Source organism: Cynocephalus volans, chromosome 5 (assembly GCF_027409185.1).
Source record: "Cynocephalus volans isolate mCynVol1 chromosome 5, mCynVol1.pri, whole genome shotgun sequence".
Classification (NCBI taxonomy): domain Eukaryota; kingdom Metazoa; phylum Chordata; class Mammalia; order Dermoptera; family Cynocephalidae; genus Cynocephalus; species Cynocephalus volans.
Window position 1 is genome coordinate 8,827,773 of NC_084464.1, and position 16,497 is coordinate 8,844,269.

General features: G+C 39.5%; 1 pseudogene; it reads left to right on the plus strand.

The window, feature by feature from the left end:
• Positions 1-1,749: 1,749 nt before the first annotated feature.
• On the plus strand, positions 1,750-3,967 carry LOC134378270 (DCC-interacting protein 13-alpha-like; annotated as a pseudogene).
• The last annotated feature ends 12,530 nt before the right edge of the window (positions 3,968-16,497 follow it).

The following is a 16,497-nucleotide window of genomic DNA, read 5'->3' on the forward strand; positions in this document are numbered from 1 at the left end:
ACAAATCATAAGACTGGGAAAAGAAACAGAGCACATTTAAAACATCTAAACAAAAAGTGACAAGATGCCAGGAGCAAAATAACACCTGCCAATAACAACCCTAAATGTGAATGGGTTAAACCCCCGGTACAAAAGGCAAAGACTGAGGGACTGGATCACAAAGCTGGACCCAACTACACGCTGCCTTCAAGACTCGCCTCACCTGTAAAGACACACACAGACTAAAAGTGAAGGGATGGAGAAAGACAGACCATGCAAATGGAAACCCAAAATGAGCAGGAGTAGCTATTCTTATATTGGATAAAATAGACTAAAAACCCATAAAAAGAGACAAAGCCACTATATAATGATAAAGGGATCTATCTGGCAAGAAGACATATCAATCATAGATATGTATGCACCCTACACCGGAGTACCCAGATATATAAAGCAAACACTGTTAGACCTAAAGAAAGAGATAGACCCTGATACAATAATAGTGGGTGACCCAAACACACCTCTCTCAGCATGGGACAGATCATCTAGGCAATAAATCAGCAGACAACCACAGGGTTTAAACTATACTTTAGACAAATTTGACCTGGTAGATATCTATAGAACATTTTATGCAACAACTACAGAATATACATTCTTCTCATTAGCCCATAGAACATTCTCCAGGATAGACCACGTGTTAGGTAGGTCACAAATCAAGTATCAGCAAATTTTTAAAAATCACAAGCATTTCAAGTATCTTTTCAGACCACAACAGATTAAAACTGGAACTTAATAACAAGAAAAACTTTGGAAACTACTCAAGTGCATGAGAACTAAACAATAGGCTCTCTAATGACCTGTGGGTCCGAGAAGAAATTAAACAAGAAATCAAAAAATTTCCTGACATAAATTAAAATAAAGATACATGATACCAAAACCTGTGGAAACTGCAAAAGTAGTATGAAGAGGGAAGTTTATTGCGATAAACACTTACATCAAAAGAATAGAATACTTCAAATAAACAGCCTAACATTACAACACAAAGAACTAGAAAAACAAGAACAATCCAATCCTAAAAGTAGTAGATGGAAAGAAATAATTAAGATCAGAGCAGAACTAAATGAAATAGAGACCAAAAAAACTATACAAAAGATCAATGAAATAAAAAGTTGGTTTTTTGAGAAGATAAGCAAAATAGACAATCCATTAGCATGATTTACAACAGCAACAAAATAGAGAGAAGACTCAAATAACAAAAATTACAAATGAAAATGGAGATGTTACAACCGATACCAAAAAAATATGAAGAATCATTAAAGACTATTATAAATAACTAGAGCCAACAAATATGAACACCCAGAGGAAATGGATAAATTTCTGGACAAATGCAAACTATCAAGACTGAACTAAGAAAAACAAAAAAGAAAACCCAAACAGACCAACAACAAGCAATGATATTGAAGCAGTAATCAGCTGTCTCCCAACAAAGAAAAGCCCAGGACTGAATGGCTTTACTGCTGAATTCTACCAAGGCTTTAAAAAGGAAGTAATACCAATTCTGTTCAAACTATTCCAAAAAGTTGAAACAGAGGCCACTCTCCCAAATTCACTCTATGAGGCCAGCATCACCATGATACCCAAACCAGACAAAGATCAAATAAAAAAAGAAAACTATAGACTCATATGTGTGATGAACATATATACAGAAATCCTCAACAAAATATCCACAATCAGAATACAGCAACAACACATCAAAAAAATTATACATCATGGATGGTGCAGAGCCTGCTGCAGGAGAGCTGGTGGGGGTCAGCTGCTGCTGCTGCTGCGGGCGCGGGGACCTGTGGGCGGTCGCTTTGTCCACAAGGCCAGGGGACCGACAAGCTGCCCATAGAGGAGACGCTGGAGGAGAGCCCGCAGACAAGGTCTTTCCTGGGTGTATTTGAAGAAGATGCTGCAGCTATTTCCAACTATATGAACGAACTGTATCAAGCTATGCATCGGATCTATGATGCAGAGAATGAATTAAGTGCAGCAACACACCTGACTTCAAAACTTTTAAAAGAATGTGAAAAACAGCGTTTTCCACTGGGGGGTGATGATGAAGTTATGAGCTCTACTTTACAACAGTTTGCAAAAGTTATAGATGAACTTAGCTCTTGTCATGCGGTACTTTCAACTCAACTTGCTCATGCCATGATATTCCCCATTAACCAGTTTAAAGAAAGAGATCTGAAAGAAATATTAACATTAAAGGAAGTGTTTCAGATTGCCAGTAATGATCATGATGCTGCAATTAACAGATAGAGCCGATTGTCAAAAAAAAAAGAGAGAGAACGACAAGGTGAAATATGAAGTAACAGAAGATGTGTACACTTCCAGAAAGAAACAACACCAGACCGTGAAGCATTATTTTTGTGCATTAAATACTCTTCAGGACAAGAAAAAGACAGCATTGTTAGAACCTCTACTTGGGTACATGCAAGATCAGATAAGTTTCTTTCAGATGGGTTCTGAAAATCTCAGTGAACAACTGGAAGAATTTTTAGCTAATATTGGGACAAGTGTGCAGAATGTTCGCAGGGAAATGGACAGTGACGTAGAGACCATGCAACAGATAATAGAGGATTTGGAAGTAGCCAGTGACCCCTCATATGTGCCTGACCCAGACCTCACCAAATTTCCTGTTAATCGAAACTTAACCCGAAAGGCTGGATACCTTCACGCTAGAAATAAAACAGGCTTGGTGTCATCTACCTGGTACAGACAGTTTTACTTCACGCAGGGTGGAAATTTAATGAGTCAGGCCCGTGGGGATGTAGCAGGAGGCCTGGCCATGCACACAGACAACTGTGCAGTGATGGCTGTGGACTGTGAAGACAGGCGATACTGTTTTCAGATCACTTCTTTTGATGGGAAAAAATCTTCAATTTTACAAGCAGAGACTAAAAAGACCATGAGGAGTGGATCTGTACAATAAACAACATATCTAAACAAATCTACTGAAGTGAAAATCCAGAGGAAACTGCTGCACGAGTAAGTCCGTCTGCTCCGGAAGCTGTCACTCCTTCCCCATCTTTCCTGCAGAGGCACGAAAGCCTACGGCCAGCAGGACTCTCTCGGCCATCAACAGCTCGAACCAGCAGTTCGGGATCCTTGGGATCTGAGTGCACAGATCTGGCTGCCCTCTCTCTAGATTCTCTTGTTGCCCGGACACTCCAGCACAGTCCGACGTCATTTCTCCTGTGCGTGACGATCAGCCTGGCCAAGCAGCAGCCTCTGGCCAGGGAGGCAGGTGCACGAATCCACGTGGAGAATCTGCAGGAAGCACAAACTCTGAAACCGAAGATTCTATTCTTCATGAGTTACTTATTGTTCGATTCCTCGGTTCTATGGAGGTGAAACCAGATGACCATCCAGATGTTGTTTATGAAACAATGCGCCAAATCTTAGCTGCCCGGGCCGTCCATAACATCTTTCGTGTGACAGAATCACATTTATTAGTGACTTGTGACTGTTTCAAGTTAATTGATCTACAAACACAAGTCACAAGGCTCACGTGTCCATTACCCTGTGTAGTTTCGTATGCTGCACACCAGGAAAAGAAGCGGCTTTTTGGATTTGTTCTTCGGACGTCAGGAGGGAGAAGTGAAAGGAATCTGTCATCAGTCTGTTATATATTTGAATCAAACAACGAGGGGGAAAGATTTGTGATTCTGTTGGACGGCAAAGCAGATAGCTTTGCATGCCGAACTGGATCGCAGGGCGTCAGAAAAACAAGAAGAAATAGAGAGAGTGGAAGAGAAGCAACAGAAAGAACTCAGTAAGCAAAAGCAAATTGAAAAGGGCTTGGAAGAGCAACGTCGGTTGATAGCTGCTTCCAGTAGAACAAACGACGCCAGTAGTGAGGGGCAGTTTGTCGTCCTTAGCAGCAGCCGTCAGAAGAGAGCGATTGGGAGAAGAAGCAAAGAAGAGAGGGTCAGAAGCATAAACTTATCCTTGCTTTTTGATTGAATATTCCCCCCTTGGAATTTGACAATTTCTGTGGTGAAATGGTACAAGGTAACAACTATGTTGAAATATCAAGGAGGAGACTAAGCTTTGTATTTGCTGGTTTGTTTTAGCTTCATTTAAAAAGTAAGATTGAACTTGCTGACTTAGGTTTGCATTGATTTTTTTCCCTTAAAAATCAATATACTATGCATTAATATTAAATTCCACATGTCTAAAAGAAGCCTGCTCATCTCCCCGAAGTAGATTGCTGAGGAAGTACTTGCTCAGGCATTTTTTCCTTCAGATTGTGAAATTTTTATCTTGCATTGTAATTGGTTATGACCATAAGAAATCATTTGTTCTTTAGGTTCAAATATTTATGGATATGCTCCCTCTCTTTCTTAGGAACATTGTGCTTGTAGTGAGGAAGCATTCAACTGAATAAGTTCAAAACCCTTTATACAGAGAATTCTACAAGTTTGTAGATATTTTAACAATATTATATGTGCAATAGAACTTTTATCAAAAAAATTAGAACAGAGATTTTAGACTTAAGGTTTCAAATTATGGCAGGTGGTACTGTTGGTTTCAGGGCACTTTCTTGGATTGCTCACACTTCTCTGATGTCCTACACCTGAGGCCGTGGGAAAGACGCTTAAGTGTCTTCGGTTCAAGATTGATACAGCCCTTGGCATTTAATTATCTCATTCTTAGTTCTCAGGTTGGGATTTCAGTTATTGCTACAGAGCAGCAATGGTTAAAATAAGATTTTGGAATGTATTAAAAGATTCTTTTTGTTCAAGTACATTTTAGATTAGGATTGACATGTAAAGATATTGTTAACAGGATGATAAATTGTATTTTCTGCATTGTGTGAAATAATTTTTATTGAAAAATCAAGGGACCTTTCAAAAGAACTTCTATAACAATTGTTTTCTGCTTAAAGTAAAAATTCCCAGAGTTTCATTTAGAAAATGTAATGTTTTAAATTTCAGACTGATACTCCTAGTATTTTCATAGTCCCATGTTTTGATAAAATACTGAATCACCGCTTTATATCCACAAAGACAAATAACTAATGTATAAGAATAAAATATTTTCCACTAATTATTGTAAATACTTTTACTCTTCAGATGAGTAAAGGGTCTAATTCCATGAAAGACTGAAAAAAACTGAATGCCTGGTATAGTATAGGAGAAGTTAACCGAGGAAGGATTTTAGCCTGGTGCCAAGGTTAAAATGACATTTCTCTATTGCCTATCTTGTATGTCAAACCTTGATTTCTTTAATCAAATTCTTAACATTGCTTATAGAAATTATGTTCATGTGTTTCACATGTGAAAGTATATATACACAAGTTAAATACATTGAGTAAAATGTTTTACATAGTTATACACTTACAGATTTTCAAAAGGTTAACCACTAAGACTAATTTCATAAGGGAAAGTCTTTTGTTTTTTGAAATGGTTTTTTCTTCTTAGTTTTGAACCAGAAATGGCATTTGTTTTTGTTGACAAAATATAGCGCAGCTGTCTCACACTTTTGTGTTGTTTTCTGTAGAAGTAGGATAGATAATTAGGATAGAACTGCCATGTGACCCACCTTTCCCACTGCTGGGTGTACCCAAAGGAATGGATATCACCATGTCAAAGGGACACCTGTATTCCCATGTCGATTGCAGCTCTATTTACAATAGCTAAGAGTTGGAACCAACCTAAATGCCCATCATCAGATGAGTGGATAAGGAAAATGTGGTATATTTATACAATGGAATACTACTCTGCTATAAAAAAGAATGAAAGACTGCCATTCGCAGCAATGTGGATACACTTAGAGAAAATTATGTTAAGTGAGATAAGCCAGGCACAGAACGAGAAATACCTCATGTTCTCACTTATATGTGAGAGCTAATGGAAGGAAGGAAGGAGGGAAGGAAGGAATGAAGGAAGGAAGGAAGGAAGGACAAACTGCAGTAGCACATTGAACTTTCAGGAGGAGAGAACAAGCCTATGGTTACTAGAGGTGGAAAAGGGGAAGGGGAGAGGGGAAAATTGGGTAAGGGACACAAAGAATAATTATGGTTTGTAATAATGAATATGCTAATAATATTGATTTGATCATCACATATTGCACACAAATACTGAGAGTCAACACTGTAACCCCAAAATATGTATAATCAACTATGCTTTAGTAAAAAAATAAATTTCATCAAATGGGAATTACATTAAATAAATAAGTATAATTAACTGAATATAATTCCAACTCCTATGTCAGTGCACCCTTTCAGAACTTAGTTCCTCAGGTAATTATTCTGCGGGCCACTTCATTAGAGAGGCATGTCCCCTCCTCGCACTCCGTGACATTTTTCTTGTACTGAATGGTCAGAATAAGTCACCTCCACTCCTTCAGAAACTCATAGGATTCTAGGTTACAGGGAAAAGTAAGTAACTGAAAAGTATACAATAGATAAAAGTACACAAATGCACACACACACACAGGTCACTGGAAATTCCGGTGAGAAAACTTGGGGTTTGTCAAGTGTCCTCTCTCTCAGATGCCTGCCCCGGGAGGATGTTCAACTCCACTCTGTGGTCTCCCTCTGCAGTCTTGTCCTGCCCGACGCTTGTGGGCCCCGATGCAGCAGTGGCAGAACCAACCGAGGGAACCACGTTCAAACCGTTTGTTCAATCAGCCTGGCTGCCTTAGCATTTGGGTGTGTTAACTGAACTGCATTCCCTAAAACTAACCCTAACCCTACCCTAAAACTAACCCAAACCAAACCCAAACCACAACGCTAACCCTAACACTAACCTGAAATCTAACCCTACCCCTAACCCGAACCCGAACCCTAACCCTAACCCCAAGCCCAAACCTAAACCTAACCCGAATACGAACCCAAAACCAAACCCTACCCCTAACCCGAACCCTAAGTGTAATCCGAACCCATACCCTAACCTTAACCCTAACACTAACCCTAAACCTAACCCGAACACGAACCTGAACACAAACGCTAACCTAACAGTAACCTGAACCCGAACCCTAACACTTAACATAACTCTAAACTGAAGGCGAACCCGAACCCTAACCCCAACCCGAAACCAAACCCGAAACTGACCCCAAACGCTAACCCTAACACTAACCCGAACCCGAACCCTAACACTGACTCTAACTCTAAACCAAACCCGAACCCTAACCTAAACCCTAACACGAACCCGAACCCTAACCCTAAGCCTAACTCTAAGCCTAACCCTAACCCTAACCATAACCCTAATCCTAAGCTTAACCCTAATCCCAAACCAAACCCAAACCCGAACCCGAACCTGAACCCTAACCCTAAAACTAAACCAAACAAGAACCCTAACCCAAACTCTAACTCTAAACCGAACCCGAAACCTAACCATAACCCTAACACAAACCCGAACCCTAACCCGAAAACTAACCCGAATCCTAACGCTCACCAGACCCTAACCCTAACCCTAACCCTAACCAAAACCAAAACCCTAAACCAAACCCGAAGCCTAACCCTAACCCTAACTCAAAACAAAACCCGAACCCGAACCCTAACACTAACCCGAACCCGAAACTGAACCTGAACCCAAAACCGAACCAGAACCCAAACCCTAACCATAACCCCAGCCCTAAGCCGAAACCAAACCCTAACACTAACCCTAATGCTAACCCTAACCCTAACCCTAACCCTAACCCAAACCCAAACCCGAACCCGAACCCGAACCCGAACCCGAACCCTAACCCGAACCCTAACCCGAACCCTAACCCTAAAACTAACACATACCCGAAACCTAACCTTAACGCAAACCGTAAACATAACCATAACCCTGACCCAAGCATAAACCAAACCCGAACCCTAACCTTAACCCTAACCCTAACCATAACCCTAACCCGAACCCGAATCCTAATCCTAACCCTAACCCGAACCTGAACCCAAACCCTAATCCTAACCCTAAGCCTAAGCCTAAGCCTAAGCCTAACTCTAACACTAACCCTAACCCTAAGCCTAAGCCTAACCCTAATCATAACCCTAACCCTAACCCTAAGCCTAAGCCAAAGCCTAAGCCTACCCTAATCCTAACCCTAACCCTAACCCTAACCCTACCCAAACCCTAACCCTAAACCTAAGCCTAAGCCTAACCCTAATCCTAACCCTAACCCTAAGCCTAAGCCTAACCCTAACCCTAAGTCTAACTCTAAGCCGAACCCAAACCCTAACCCTAACCCGAACACTAACCCTAACCCGAACCTGAACCCGAAACCAAACCTGAACCCAAACGCGAACCCTAACGCTAACTGTAGCCTGATCCCGAAACCTAACCCTAACCCTAAAACTAACCGTGAACCTAACCCTAAGCCTAAGCCTAACCCTAACTCTAAACCGAACTTGAACCCTAACCCTAACCCGAACCCTAATCCTAACCAGAACCCTAACCCTAACCAGAACCCTAACCCTAACCCTAACCCTAACCATCACCCTAAACCGAACCCAAAGCCTAACCCTAATCCTAACCCTAACCCTAAGCCTAATCCTAACCGGGTTTCGAAACCTGGCTAGGTCTCCCCTACTGACAGTCAATTCATTTCTGAGATACTTTTGTTTTTGTAGTTGATTATTGTCTAAAATGCAGGAGATAAATATTTTTCAGAATATGAAACCTAGACCAAATTCTTTATCAAAAGTTCTACAAAATTCAGATGTACATTATTAATGACAATCCTGATTACATAGCTCATTAATATCACAATTTCAACCGTAGGGCATAAGTCACAACAGATGCCAAAAACACAGCCCAAAGGAGTTCTGAATTATCAGTGGCTAGTTACATTGGTGAAGTCACAAATTCCATAATAGCAAATTTCTGAAATGTATTTTCCCAACACCATTGCTAGGTAGATATTATTATTCATTATTTATTTTACTATTCATTATTTATTTATGACAGTTAAAGAAACTGAGGCTCTGAGAAGTTAATATGTTAAACTAACAGAGGTAGAAAAGGTGAGCCTGGAATTTGAATTTTGCCTATCTGATTTCCAAGGTTTTGAGCTCTACACTGCACTGTGTTAACCTAACATTCCGTTCCTCCCTACTATCTGGCCTCCCATTGCACATGTATTGATTCCACCTGACAAGTGTGATCCAGACTGTATGCTTTTGTCCATTTTTTTTATTGTTGTTCTAATAATTCCTGTTTATCTTTTAAGCTCATCCTAGTCTTTGCTTGCTTAAGACAGTCTTCATTTAGCTACTACGTTCCCATTTTATACAGTACCACGAACTCTACTACTCCTATCACAATTCTAATCAAATAAAAAGGTATGTGATTGGATGTTGTCTGCCTCCACCACCTCCTGCACCTCCCAGTTTAAGTTCCATAAAGGGAAGAACCTTGATCAGAGTAGGTGTTCTGACATTTGTTGAATGAATAAACAAGTGAATGAACAAATGAAGGAGCAAACCTCACTCAAGCAAGTTGTTTCCAATGTCATTTTTTCTGTCACTTCTGCTTAATCTAAGATTTTGATGTGTACATTTCAAACACTGATCGTATGACTTTACTCTGATCCTGATTTCTGACTACAACCTTGCTCTACTGTTGGCATTTCTGGACCTGCATTGTATCCTGAATATCATATATATAGCTCCTTCATCTTAACTGGAAGAAAATAAACTCTTTCTCATGTCATGATCAGTGTCATTGAATTAATGGGGGAAAAAGGATTAGAGGGTATTCATCTCTAGGGTTGCTCCTTAGATACAACTCTCCCCAAAAAGAATATAAGAAAAGATATTTGCTTCTTGAGCTGTAGGGGTATAAAAGGGGTGATCCTTTTTCTCTCCATTATAAAACGTCATGCCTGATGCCCGTATACCAAAAGACAGGTCAACGAAAAAAAAGTTTAAATTTATTACATGAACATGGGCATACAGGGTGAGGGGGGCATAAAAAACATGAAAATTCAAAGAACCAGATGGGTGACACTTAAATACACTCTTCATCCGAGGTGGGGGGGCTGTAAATGAATGGGGCCCCAAACCAGACAATGGTTTGTAAATGATTCTCTTTGAGTGCTAAATGGGACCAAAGGACAAACAATAGCTTGTGGACAAGTTATGGAAAGGTAAGGGTGGTAACCTCATTGTGAACAAAGGTTGTTTTATTAGGCAGATAAAGCCTCCCAGGTCATCTCTGAGAGCTGCCCTCAGGAGAATAGATGAAAAGTCTGCCTGGGTGTGGTGACAACTCTCAGTCTCTTGCCTGCTGGTTAATAACTCCTGGTTATTTGATGAGATTCCTAGCGAGGAGGTCTTAAGACAATTGCATTTCTTTTGGAAAGAAGTTCTCTCAGTCATCTAAGGAAATTCTAGAGAGTCCCTCTTGGTGTTTCAGGAAGAAAAAGGGTCGGAGAGACAGGGAGGATGGGGAAAGCTCAGAGAGAGACATCGAGGCTCCTTTAGTTCACTGTCTAAGAGGACCATGTGTTTGAGTACAAATCTTTAGTACAAGTCTCTCCCTTGCCAAAAAATGGGATCCTGGCAGTATTTATTTCTTAATCTAGTCACATGGTGTGTTCACTTTGTAAAAATTCATTGAGCAGTACACTTATATTTATGCACTTTTATATTGTATGTCCTACTGAAATTATTATAAAAACTTAAAATACATTTGCTCCTTTATTTTATCTAAATGCTTTGCCTCTAAAATATTAGTAAGGACTTCTGGTTTAAGAGAGCAAATACACATATCTACCTCTCCTCATTAAGAAGACCCCACTGAAAAAAACATAAGTATTTTTAAAGGAATGAAATCATAAGAAAATTTTCTGGCCTTAGAAAAAGGGTCAGAAAATTTTAGGTTGATGGAGAAAATAAGTCAGGAAAACTTCTATCTCAAAACTCAAGAAGTAAGAATGGCTCTTTCCAAAGGGGTCCTGGAGAGCTGCTAGCTCAGAGACAGCTACCTTGAAGAGAAGGAGTGGGGTGTGGTGACAATTGAATATATTATTGCTTTTAGTACAGCTGAACCTTTTAGGCAGCTTTCCCTCCTTCCCAGTATTCTCATACACAAAGTATAGGAAGTAGAGTTTGTAGCTCTCATGGTATAACTCAAACTTGCTTTTCTTCTGGAGGAAGGATTCAATATATTTTTGGCACCTTCAAGAGAAGCAGAGTAGAGCCAAAGCCAAAAATGAAGTATCCTATCAGTCACTGAGGAAATTAATTAAAAGAGAAAGCAGCTTCATCCAATGCTAAACACATGGAAGCACTCCAGGCTGGAGTAATATCTCCCTACTTTACTAATGACAAAGGTTCCAACAGGTTTGGAAAAACTATGGAATCTACAGCTAGCCCTCCTATTAAGGGTGTGGCATACCAAAAAATAGAAATATACAACTTCAGGGAAAAACAAAACAAAAAAAACCACCAAATGCTTACAATAATCAATCAAATCATTATTCAAAACTAGGAACAAAAAAACAAGAATTCCTGACACTTGAGGAAAACTAATTGCACAGAAAGCAGGTGAAATGACATCAGAGAAAACAGAGATAATTTATGAAAAAAGAAGTGAACTTTAGAGGTTCTAATATCCATGCAGTGGTAGAAGAATAGATCTTTGGTGCATGAGCATTAGTAACTGCAACTCAGATATGTATAAAAAATCAAGTTTCTCAGTAGGCTGTCTTCTCAGTGATAAACTAGACAAATGCTGCTCAATAGTTCATTCATGTAGCAAAGAAATTTATATTTGCCCAGAGCTGAGGGTCAGGGAATAAAACATGTCAGAGCCATATGAAAATTTAGAGTCAGAATTTAATCTGTTTGGTAAGAGACTCTTAATGCCAAAAACAAAAGTAAAAATTGTCCCCAGTCTGCTCCTACCATATCTGGGTAGCTGGAAGAAGCAAATGTAAAACTGTTCTGTATGAATTCTTCCACACACAGAACCTGAGAACTGTCACAGAAAAAACAAAATCCACTAAAGATGAGCTTATGATCAAAAATTGCAAAACACACCCAAACGTGATTGAGCATGAGTAAGACTCAGAAAATATAACAAACAAAAGGATTAGATCTCAAGATCTTAAGGTAATATAACACTCTTAAACAGACATAGAATGGTTTCATTTAAATTAATGTAAATGAGAAAAGGAGGTAAAAACTACAAGAAATATATGACTCTCCAAAAAGCAAAACCAAAGCAAAAGAACAGATTTGAAAATAAACCAAATGTAACAGCTAGAAATGAAAAATATAGTGATTAAAACTGAAAACCACATGGATGCACTAAATAACACACTAGGCATCATTGAAAAAATAATTAGCAAACTGGAAGCTAAACCTGAGAAAAATACTAAAATACGAGTATAGCACAGAAATATAAGTATAAAAGCATCGAGAATAGTAAACAGAAACTATTAGGCATGGAGGTAAAATGTGGAGATCCATTAGCTCAGTTGGTTCGAGTGCAGACTTATGACGCCAAGGTAATAGGTTTGGATCCCATACCATCCAGCCACCACAAAAATAAAAAATAAAAAAGATCTGGAGATCCCACACACACCTAAGAGCCTTTTCAGAAAGAGATGACAAAGAGATAGAGGAGAGGAAATACTCAAAGACATCCAAGACAAAGACGTCATGGCTGAGAATATTTCAAAATTGATAAAGATATAAATCCTAAAACACGAGCAAGCTGTGAGAAAAAATAAATAAAAGGAAATTCACACCTTGACCAATTATAGATAAACTTCAGAACATCAAAGGCAAAGCAAATCTTAAAACTGAGGTGAAAAGACAAATTACCTACAAAAAAAGAAGGACAATAAGCAGCTACAAAACAGCAAATTGAGATCTTCAAGGGCTTTTTCAAGAGAAAGAGCCAAATAAAGACATTTTTAGGCTTTCAAAGATTGAACGTAGTGCCAAAAGAGTATCAAAGACCTTATAAACAACATACTTTGAGAAGAAGAAAATAGGACCCCAGAAGAAAGGAGTGTTTGCAAGAAGCAACAGTAAACAAAGAAATTAGTAAACATGTGAATGATTAGAAAATAAAGTGGAAATAAAGGAAACAAAAATAGCGTTAAGTTGAAAGGAGTTACTCAGTATTTAATTGTTATAAGGCCCTTGTTCTGTTTGGCCAGATGGTATAGGAACTGATTAGCTTTAGATTTCTATGTCAAGTATGCATGTTAAAATTCCACGCCAATCATTAAAGGACTAGATATGGAATCTGTCACCTCAAACTAATAAAGGGCAGTAAAGAGAGGAATGAGATAACTCAATCTATCAATTCAGGAAAAGAGAGAAAAAAAAGCCAAGTTAAAGCATTTGGAAATTAATAACATTATAATTTATTTTGAAATCACTGCAATTATTCTTATTAGATGATGTTAAAGTCATCTATACCAAGGATCATAGAAACAAAAACTAACTAAATATACGTGTGTGAATTTATGATCCACAGAGATTAAAGGGATCATAAAACAATTTTTTTTAAAAAGATGCTATAAAAACAGCAATCAGAGAATAAGAAAGGCTCATAGGAATTTTAACAGTGTGATTTTTATATCAAACATTTAAAGAATAGTATGAATAATAATAGAAAGGACAGTTTTCAAGTTCAAGCTACTAAACAAAAGATAAAATCAAGGAAATTTCACATAATATAGAATTATGTGTCAACCTACTGCATGCCATAGAGTTCATATTTAGCTCCTATTATGTGCCAGGCACTATTCTAAACCTTTGGCATTACCGAACAATCCAATAAGACTATTATTGTTCCCATTTTATAGGTGAGAAAACCGAGGCACAGAATAATTAAGTAGTTTGCCCAAAAGATGAAAGAATAGCAAAAAAAATTCAGAAACATAGAGAACCGATCCCAAAGTTCAAATATCTAGGAATAAGAGGCCCAGAAGCAGAAAACAAATGGAGATAATTGAAGTCAGGACCTAATGAAATAATTTGTCAAAAAATTTGTCGTTAAAGAAAAAAAAAAAAGAAGATGTATATTCTGATTGAAAGAGCCTGCCAAGTACAAGCATGATGGATCAAGAAAACTTATCAATGCATGTAAATAATCTACATTCTGAAAATAAAGAGAGAAATCAAGAAAGCTTCCATGGTATCTTACCAAAAAATGAATATCAGACTTTAGCTTCAATAAGTGTGAGAACACTATGAAATAAATAATCTCTTCTCTTAAAATGTGGAGAGGAAATTATTAGAAACTATCAATTGTAGGAGAAAACATAAAGAGAAAAAGATATAAAGACATTTGGAGATATGCAAAGCAAACTAAAAGAAGACTACCTCCCCTGCACCCATATGAAAAAAAAAATGCTTGAGCAGATAGAACAGAAGAGCATGAGGAAGACGCACGAAGGAGGAAGGAGGACACAAGGGCAGCAGCAGCGAGAAAAGCCGGCAAAATATAAGGGATTCCACTGGACGGTGAGGTTGAATTATTCTTCAACATTAGAGGATTGGTAATATAAAATTAAATTCCCTTTTTTTATGGCTCCATTCACATCAGTTATTTCTCCATTGTATAACATTTATATCAAACACTTTTCAACAAACACATTTATTTAATTTTTAAGAATTAGTCTAAAGATAAAAGCACAGAAGACACACAATAAACTTTGTTAGTGTAAAAACAACTAACTACAAAAACAGAAGAGGGAGAGGAAAGAAAAGTAATGTTAGGTGCACTGACAATTCCTGAGGCTGATATACAAAGAACTATCAATACAAATTTGTTTACTTGAGTTTAGTTTATGTTAAATGATCATTTTAATCAAAAAAGACTTAACAATAGAAACTATTCAAAAAGAACTAATTTTAGAAGTGGGGCTCGGGATAGGTACGGGAGAAGGGAGATTGTAGTTTTCCATTTTAGGTCGTCCATGTGATTTGAAATTTTAAAAACCATTTTAAAGTGCCACAACTAATGAGCTCTCCTTTCGAAAATTTTCATTTTAAAACGTGGTCTTCACTTCACTTCTATGGTGGTTGCATTTCCATGTGTATTCAGCAAAAGTACTTCTTCGCAAAAATCATGTAAGATAAGAAAAATGAGATATTACATCACTGACATTAAAAACTTCATTCCTTCTCCCGCTCCTTTACTGATCCATTCAGCAATGCCAGGACCATTCCAGGCTCCCAAGACACAGTGACTGAAAACAGAGAGAAGAAGACTTCTGGTCACGGTGGAGGAACAGACCATGCCCAGCCTCACCCTCTCCCACAGTCAACCAGTTTACAACTATGGACAAGCACCAACTGCCAAGGTGGGGCTGCTGGAGCCCAGGGAAGAGCAGGAGAGACCGACGGAGAGCGCGGGGGCAGGAGAAGCCGCGGTGAGAGAAAGGAAGGGCCGCTTCCACTGTCTTGAGTCCCGACCACTTCAAGGCTGGCTCTGGTGAGCACATGGAGCAAGAGCTGGCAAAAGCTGCCGCTGTGCCCTTTGTTAAGTTGCTTGGAGGTGGCAGGGGAGAAGAGGGCCTTGGTGGCCCACAGGTCAGCAAGACCATTATCAGGGTTCCTGTGGACCCACATAGGAGTGAAGGGCCACAGACAATGGAAAAAGGAGCCCCTCAGAGGCTGGTGAGTCACAGACTGTAGAGGTGGGTGCATGGCCCAGTCCATCCGAAGTGTTCGGAGTATGGGGTTTGGGGGAGATGGGACACCAGGGGAACGTTTGGCATAGCATGGTCAGCTGATCTGCTCCCCAATCAGCACAGGCCCACTCAGAGAAGACTGGTCAGGAATATAGACCTGCGGGGGGACAGTTTGCTGAAAAGACTCGGGCCCAAAACAGAGTTTCCACACAACCTGGGTGTACCAGACCCTGCAAGACACAGAAGTCCTTACAATGTCAACCATTAAACCCTGAACTGCACAAAAACCCCTTCCCAGGGAATCAGCAGCAAAGCAATTTAGCTCAACCACAGGTCTCCAGTGCTGGTTCCCACAGGAAGTTTCCCCATTTTAGATTTAAACAAAGAACAACAAATCAATTTCAGTGCAGTTTAAGTGATGGGAACAGCGAATAATCCAATACAGAACTGAAAGAAAAAACAAACAACCCACAGATCAGAGACAAATTTCTGGTATTAACCAATAAAGGTGTATCAAAGAACACCTATAAAACCTAGAAGGACTAAAGCCCCCAGGCTCCCAAGCCGGGGTAGGTGGAGGACCACGGGCCTCAGCCACGCTCCTCTCACAACCACATCCAGACCAGCGACAATCACCAGGCTACCTCGGGAAGCTCCCTGAGCTCCCAAGCCACAGTGATGGGGGCAAGAGCCTTAGCCACGCAACACCCCAACATCTGCATCCACCCCAGCGACAACCACTGAACCACTGCAGGAAGCTCCCTAGACGCCCGATTTGGGGTAGTGAGGGGCTGAGGGCCTCAGCCATGCTCCTCTGACATCTGCACTCAGCCCAGCAATGACCACAGAGCCACTGCTGGAAGCACCCCAGGCACCTCA